The sequence below is a fragment of the Coenobita brevimanus genome, chromosome 97 (assembly GCF_032717465.1).
Source record: "Coenobita brevimanus isolate Jiangsu-jjx chromosome 97, ASM3271746v2, whole genome shotgun sequence".
Lineage (NCBI taxonomy): Eukaryota > Metazoa > Arthropoda > Malacostraca > Decapoda > Coenobitidae > Coenobita > Coenobita brevimanus.
The window spans coordinates 26,053,755-26,062,716 of NC_137050.1; the positions used below are offsets into that span (position 1 = coordinate 26,053,755).

At 44.2% G+C, this 8,962-nt stretch overlaps 1 non-coding gene across 1 annotated transcript; it reads right to left on the bottom strand.

Annotated features, from left to right (window-relative positions):
- Nucleotides 1-6,349: 6,349 nt before the first annotated feature.
- TRNAA-CGC (transfer RNA alanine (anticodon CGC)) lies at nucleotides 6,350-6,423 on the bottom strand. Its single transcript has one exon. It is a non-coding gene; the product is annotated as a tRNA-Ala (tRNA).
- Between the last annotated feature and the right edge of the window lie 2,539 nt (nucleotides 6,424-8,962).

Sequence of the window (8,962 nt, forward strand, 5' to 3'; positions counted from 1 at the left end):
CATCAATATTCCCATTACCACCGTCATCATTCCTAATATCGCCATCGGCATAATTGTCATCATTTCAATTATCATTATCATCATCCCAACCATTACAGATCATTACCATAAATATTTCCATGATCACCGTCATCATTCCTGTCATCATTCCTATCATCACAGCCATCATTCCCATCATCAGTGTCATCATAGCTACCATCATTATCATCATCACTAGCATCACGGCACTCATCATTCCCGTCATCACTATCATCATTACTATCACCACTCTCTTCATCATTCATTATTCCCATTCATGCTATCATTCATATTGTTTTCATCATCACTGTCATCTTCCCATTGCCTTCCTCTATCACTCATCATTTTCATCATCAAGTCCTCATCACAATCGTCACTCCTGTCATCACTCCTGTTAACACTTGCATCATCCCCATCATCACTCTGCCTCTTCCATCACCACGCCTTCACCATCACAGCACCATCAAACCATAGACTCATCATGTTCAATCCTAGGAGAGAGAGAGAGAGAGAGAGAGAGAGAGAGAAAAGGAACTATCACAACAGCCACCACAATATCACCACCACAACCACCACGTGTCACCGCAACCGCCTTATCGCCAAAGTCACCACACTATCACCACAACCACCACAATATCACCACAACCACATCACAACAGCCACAACAGCAAAACCACCACATCACCAAAATCACCACAGTATTGCCACAACCACCACAACATCTCCACAACCACCACAACATAACCACAACCACCACAGCATCATGATACTACAACCACCACTACATCACCACAACCACCACAATACCACAACCACCACATCACCACAATATCGCCACAGCCACCACATATAACCACACTACTACAACATCACCACAGTATCACCACAACATCACCAAAACCAGCACAGAATGAGCACTTCCATCAACATTTTCACAATATCACTACAACCACCATCAAAAACACAACTACCACAATATCCTAACCACAACACTTCGTCACAGTACCACAACCACCACAATATCGCAACCCCTACAGATTGCCACAACCACCACACTAACACCACAACGACCACAATATCATAACCCCCACAGATTGCCACAACCACCACTCTGCCACCACAACCACCAAGCTGTTACAACCCCCACAGATTGCCACAACCACCACGCTGTCACCACAACCACCACAATACCGCAACCCCCACAGATTGCCACAACCACCACACTGCCACCACAACCACCACTCGGCTATCGTCACACACACACAGCTATCGTGGCGGCGTCACCATCCTTCACACAAATACCATTACCATTGATTCTCACCCTCCACAACCCACAATTCTATGATGGCCTTCCCAAACACCACTACCGCTGCTACTCGTGATGCTGCTACTACACTACTACTACTACTACTGCTGCTATTTCTGCTACTACTACTACTACTACTACTACTACTACTGTTACTGCTACTACTCCTACTACTGTTACTGTTACTACTACTACTACTACTACTACTACTACTACTACTGCCACTACATTTCTGCTGCTTCTGCTTCTGCTATTTTGTGAATGGTTTAATTTTTTGAAATCCCAGCTAGAATAGTTACAAAGTCACGAAGACAGACGTGATCCCCATAATGGGTCGGTCCATTCACCGAGGGTCACCGAGAGCCACCGAGGTCTAACCTATCCTAACCTACCTTTTCCTGACTAGGGACTATGCCCCCAGACCCCCTTGATTTTAACCACCTACAATTGCCACTTAACCTAACCTAGGGAGTACCCAAGTACCTATCTGGCTAAATCCCAATCTGTTCTAACTTACTAAACATAATCTGTCATAACCTAACCTAGTCTAACCAGACCTGTCCTATCATAACCAAACCTAACTTAATCTAAACCATCCTAAGTTAACTGAAATAACCAAATCTAACATATTAGTAAAGAATTTGAAATTGCGCCAAAGTAAGACGTGCGTTTGGAACCGTGAGTCTTGAATTAAATCCTTAAGTAAATCCATTTAGCATAAAATTCATCATGCTAATGCAATAGTTGTTTTTGCCATGCTTTTCCAGTGGCCCTCGGGAGTTCTTGGTGAACTCTCGGTGTCTCTCGGTGACCCCTCGGTGTCTCTCGGTGACCCCTCGGTGTCTTTCGGTGGCCCTCGGTGAAAAAACTCACCGTATTTAAAGGCGATTATCCCCTTCCCAACACGCCACTTACAGGCGAGCGATGTGGTTGATTTGGTGGTTTTGATGTATTTCTTCTGGTTGTTCTTCGTGGAGAGAAATTTTATTTAAACCTTCACCACACCCATACCGCTCACTGGAGCTTAAATTGCCCATGTTCACGGGCTATGCTAGCACAGTCCTCTTCCCCCACCACCCAACACTATCTTAGCCCATCCTGTCCACTCCTGTCCGCCAGTCCTTTTTGTGGCCCCAGGCTCATCTGATCCTGAATCGGCGACTGCAGGCTGGAATTACCCTCTTTCAGTCCTCCGTCCACCTGTCGGGGGATAGGGAGGGAGCTGAGAGACGTTTGTGCAGTTGGGCAGTAGTGAACATCGGTGCCTCAGGAAGAATACGTCCCTTTCCGCCATCACTTTCATCTTCACAGGATGTTGGTTCGTGTTCTAAGTGGCTTTGGAATCTTTGTAACACCTCATCCTTAACGATTTATTGTGCATATCATCACAGTATCACCCTTATGTGCTACCGGTACAAACTGTCAGTATAAAGCGACATAAATAACACACAAGGCAATGGTAAGGTGTAATTTGCAAAGTAAAATGCAAAGGAAGAGGTGTTGCATTCCTCCTGGGCGACCTAAAAAACAGCTTATTATCACCACGTCTCAACATAGCACTGCCCACCATCCCATCCCATCCCAACACACCCCTTCGTCTGCCTTTTCCCCCACGTTTCTCTCTTCCCACCCACTCCACATACTACCCTACCTCCCAGAAAAGTTTCACAAGTTTATATCCCGGAAAACATTGGTTGGAACGGTTGATTTTTGGGCATAGCTTTTAATGGCTGTCCTGAATGTGGCTGTGATGAGACTGAAGTAACAAACGACCCAAAAGGACATGAAGTGAATTAATGCATCTGAGTTGGCGTGATGTGACTTTAATATCGTGAATATTGCATAACTGTCACCTAACCTGATTTTATTCTTTAAATTACCCACGATCATAAAAGTATCGGTGAACATTCTGCACGAGACACTGACATCTAAAACGATAGATAGGTTACTGCAAAATGCATATTGCTCTCAGTCTGCTTTAGTTGTCCTGCATTTTTTGTGCATGCAGTATGTCGATTTTCTGTCTTCTCCATGGGAAGTACTGTTATTATATGCACCTTCACATGATAGCATATTGACACTCTTGGGACACCACGAGCTGTACTAATCATTCAAAATATCACACACCACCTGCGCGGTACTTTTTTGGTCGATTGTGCCTGAGCTGACTAATTCATTGAGGTTTAGAGATCTTTCTTGGCTGAATACAATTGTCCGGAAGTACCCGTAGTAACATCATAGTAAAGTGTGACACCACTCCTGCATGGGTAAATGGGCTTCAACATGTCAGAAATAACCTTAACTCTTTCACCACGATCACGTATTAAAAGATTTCATTTTTGCAATCTCCAGATGATTCTGTATGGATAAGAGACATTTTCCGAATTGGAAGAGACAAATACTGACCTTTTTGATACTATGGTGCTCCCTAAAATGATTAAAAGAATCTGGAAGGGGCAAGAATAAAATATGAATGTCGTCCCCGGGTTGAAGGTATCAAAATGGCCAGAATGGACCTAGACTGATATAACTGATTTTAAATGGATGTATAGAGACGACTGGCTGTGAATTAATGTAAGTAGATTCAACTAGACCTAAAGTAGCGTAAATGGACATCATAGGACCTGAGTACACTTGGAGTGACTGAATGGCCTTGAAATGAGCGGAAGGAACCCAGACAGTTGATGTGCTTAAATCAGACTTAGCCTTAAGTAGTTTGAACTGACATGAACGGACTGGGATGGACATGACTAGTTCGAAATAAATGTATAGAGACCATGATTCACACACCATCACAACCCCTAAACCTTCACCACATGCAACCACCACCATCACATGCCACCATCATGCAACACAACCTCACCACTATACACACCACCAGCGCACGCTCTCACTGTCCCACCATACACCACCACAATCTCTTCCACAGTCCACCACCGCCACCACCAGATGCTGAAGGGACAGGATTCAGTACTTACTTTACGTTTTCTATCCTCCTGTCCTTACCACGCACCACAAACACCACACACCAACACAAAACACCACACACATACAGAACCACTACCACATACCACCTCCACCACACACAACCACACACCAAAGCAACTCCTGTCACTACCACAGCCCCTAATGCTAACGAGTAACTTACACGTGGCGGCACCGAGCACCCCTGGTGGAGCATCTGCGGCATCCACATCGGAGCCAGACCTCCTCATACTTCCATGCACCTGGCTGTGGGAAGAACTGTGGTTCAGCCCTGGTGACGCTTTACTTATCTCATGGGGGATGTGCCCAGCAAAAGCAGTTGCTTACCTGTGGTCGACAGGTCTGCTCGACCAGAAAGACCAGGTTTACGCATCAGCAACAGTCACAACATCTACTACATACCACCATCACCATGCACAACCACACACCAACACAACCCCTGCCACCCACCACAACCTTTGCCACATGTTACTACTACTACTAATAATAATAATAATAATGATAATACTAGTACTAATTCTGCTGGTGCCACACACAACCACACACCAATACAACTTCTGCCACATACCATCTCACATCAGCCCAGCCCCTGCCACACGCCACAGTCCCTGCCACACACTGCCACACCACACGCCATAACCAGACAGAGAGGAGACAAGATTCAGCATATGCTTCACATTTTCCATCCTCCCGCCCTGCAAGACACACTCCCCAGGGCCTGCAGAATTAGCTTAGCTTATACTCAAACTCTTATTCCTCATCTTTCTCTCTTACACTCTTTCTTTTTCTTTCCTCTTTCTCCTTCTTTTATCTTTTGCTTTCTCTACTTTCTGTTTTTCTCTGCTTTCTGTTTCACTTATTTTCTTTTAATACCCACGCGTTTCATTTTCATATTTCTCTCTGTTTCCCCCCTCTCGTTTTGTTTCTCTCTCTCTCTCTCTCTCTCTCTCTCTCTCTCTCTCTCTCTCTCTCTCTCTCTCTCTCTCGTTTTGGCACAAAGCATGAAGGTGTATTCCCATGGCAACCGTATATGTAGTGAGGTCGCCTGTATTTTGTATTTAGATGGATGCGGACGTGGAAGGATCAAGGACAGAAGTGACATGCATCCACACGTACAGAATCCCCCATGGGCTAAAATGTGGTTCTGTGCTGTTATCTCGTCTCTATGTATATGAGGGAGGGTGATGGGGGAGGGGATGAGATGAGAGAGAGAGAGAGGGTAAGGAGAGGTGGTGGGATAGGACAGAAGGAAAGGATGGGGGAAGGAATATCTAGCGGAGGGAAAAGGGATGGAGAAAGGAGCGAGAGAATGGAATGTCCTGAGAGTGAAGGATAGGGACGGGATGAAGGGATAGGATGAAGGAAATAGAGCGAGAATTTGGGAAAGGACGAGTTAGATGAGAAAGAAAGTATGGGTATTTGAAGGGGGAATGGGAAAGGCTGGGGGAATGATTCAGAAAATTATGAGAGAGATGAGGATGATTAAAAGATTGAGATGTTGAGAAAGAGTGGAAGGATGTAGGAAAAGGATGGCAGATAGAGATATAGTGGCTGGAAAGGATAGTGAAAAGGGTGAGGGGATTGTATGGGGGAGGGGTAAGGACGGGAGAAAAGAGTTGGGGGATGTGGAAAGGGTGGAAAGATGGCAAAAGTAATGATGGAGAAAGGGAGTTTGGAGATGAAACAGCGTTGAAGGTGAACAGAACAGACAAGGAAAGTAAGCTCCTAAATGTTGGGGTTACTACCACCAAGTCAGAAGGAAGGAGGGGGACAGGGGAAGAATCAGTTGATGAGGAAGTGAATTTTAGTTGAAGGAATAGGCGTCGGGGCTTAACCCAACATGCGTGGGCAGTTATTTGGGCAGTTGCACTGTGCAGGGGACAACACAAACATACAAGAATGGTAAACAGACAAGGAAAGTAAGCTCCCAAACATTCCCCCGGAATACGACACGCAACCGTCGATTTTACATCCGGGTACCTATTTTTAGTTCTAGGTACGAACAGGCTAGGGCAAAGGAGACCGTGCCTAAAGGTCTCGTGGTGGACCCGGGAATCGAACCCGGGAACTCTCGCTTGCGAGGTGAGTGTGATACCGTTACACCATCGTCCACCCCCCAGCGTTGAAGAGAACAGGGAAAGAAGTTAAGGAAAATGAGCAATATATAGTATGTTTTAGTTAGGTATGTAATATTGTGAGTGGCTTGCATGCACATAACATTTTCGGTCGGCTTTACTATACTTGCTCATTGCTCAAGCAGGTTTTGCGGATCTAGAAAGGTGCATGATCCGAAATGACGATGAGTACCACTTTCTGTCTCAGAAATAACCTGCCTCTTCTCAATTCTTCACGTACGGAAGGAGGTGTGAAACTTTTAGATCGTAGGATGAGTGTATACGATTATTTGTGTTCTAAGAGAGCTGTGTTTGTGAGTGAGTTTATTTGAGACTCGAAAAGATGAGTATATCATAGGACGTTTGAAAGGACATGCTACAGCTGTTTTAAGAGTAGCCCCCCCCCCCCTTCTTTAGAAAGACAGACAAGCAGATGCCATACCGACCCAGCAACCGGAGGCACCAAAATAACATGTGTGATTAGAAAACGAGGAGATTAGTTAGAAAGGGATGGGAGGAGGAGTGAGTGAGAGGAGAGGGTGGGAGGGAGGAGAGACGGAAAAGGAAATGAGGACGGGTGAAGAGGAGGAAGGAGGAGTTGCACAAACACACAGACCAAACACATCTTGGGGTCCCAGCGAGGGTGATCCGGATTTTAATATTAATAGAAAATCTCACTATATTGACAAAAGGGCAATGGATGGTACTGGTACGGGAAGGGATATACAGTATTAGATGAGAGAGAGAGAGAGAGAGAGAGAGGTGGGGGGAGAAACTGGAGGATAGGGAGGGACAGCAGTGAAAAATTAAAATGAAAACTTAGCGAATTAAATGCTGCATAACAGACACATTGAGCCACTTCACACTATTCCTTAGTTGACCGTTTCTTTGTTATAAATAATACTCATATAAGCCTAGCCTCCAAATCCCTAGGTTCATAAGAGGAGTTGTTATGCGGAAGTATCTGATGGGAGGGGAGGGAGAGGCAACGGGAAGGGGGGAGAGGGACGTGGGGAGGGACAGGTATGGGGGTGGAGGAGAGGCGTGAAATCTGGACTCTCGTGAGAGGAGTACAGATGATGCTGTATTCAAACTTTTCTTACACATAGCCTGTTATATGACTTAAGTAATTATATGTTGCAGTTAATGGTGGATATGTCACATGAGGGTGGTAAATAGCTAAGGTTAATTAAGAGATCTGGCAACTGAGCTGTGTGGGGATGGTTAGACGCCGTGAAATATGTACGCGGAGGGGAGATGCCGTGAAATGTGTACTCAGATACCATCAACAAATATCATGTTCTTTTTTTTTTGCAACTAATCCTCAGTTAATCTAGAAAATATTGAGCAGACTGCAGTGAGGATGAAATTACGTGAATAGAGAGACAGGAAAGGTTTCGGTACTCTTGTTTCTTAGTCTTTGTTTAATCAGACAAAAAAGATACATATGGCAACCCATTATGGTACGCTTGCCGGCTATGAGCTTCTGTTTGCCAGGTTGAGCGACAGTGTTTTACCAGCTCGTCTTGCGTGGTAGTTGGGTGTCCTTTTTTTTTTTTTTTTTTTCTGTGTTTTGCGCTTGTGAAGAGAAGAACAGAAATATTAGGAAACGAATCAACAGCTGTAGTCGTGGAGTGGTGTGAGGGTGACAAAAGGACCGAGATGACGAAGGAGTGAAAATATAAGGTATGTAAAGGAAGAATTACACGGGATAATATTACTAGTATCATCTTTCGATAGTAAGCAGTAAAGTAGGTAAGTGAAAATGACTTTATGAGATTTCCTTACGTTGTAGGTACGTAGATTAGGAAGTGAAGAAACTTAATTAAGGGAATAGGTAAGTGAAGAAAGAATGATACGTGATGACATGTAAGTAGGTAATTGAAGAAAAAAGTAGATACACATGGAATAAGGAACCGCTAGGTTTTATTATGATTTTGTAGGTAAATAGGTAGAGGAGCCGCGGTGGCGTGGCGGTACGGTGTTAGAGTTGCGATCTACATGGCCTCCCGTCTATTTCATATTTTTTTTTTTTTATTACGTTCTGTTCTCTGTACATCTGGAAGCCGACAGTTTTGTGTGACAGGATAATTGCAGATCCCCGTCATTAGGAAGGGGATGACGATATTGATGCTTAGGGAGGAGGGAATATTTTTTTTTACGTTTTTGTTTTCATTTTTATTCAGGTTTTTGCAGTAATTGTCATTGCTGTAATTGTTACTACTGTTAATATTGCCGCTGATGATGATAATGAACGTGATGATGATGGAAATGCTAAATCTCTTCTTGTGTGTGGATGTTGAAGGCGATGAGAGTGGACCGGAAAATGAGCGTGAAAAATAAATTTGAAAAAGGTGAAGGTTTTGTTAGAAACGAACTGGGATGGAAAGAGAGAGAGAGAGAGAGAGAGAGAGAGAGAGAGAGTCGAAAAAACAGAAAAACCGGAGACAGGATAGATTGATTGAATGATAATTTTATTGGGATATCAAATTACAGTGCTATAATTACATTATCAGAGGGATGAGGGCGCATACGCACT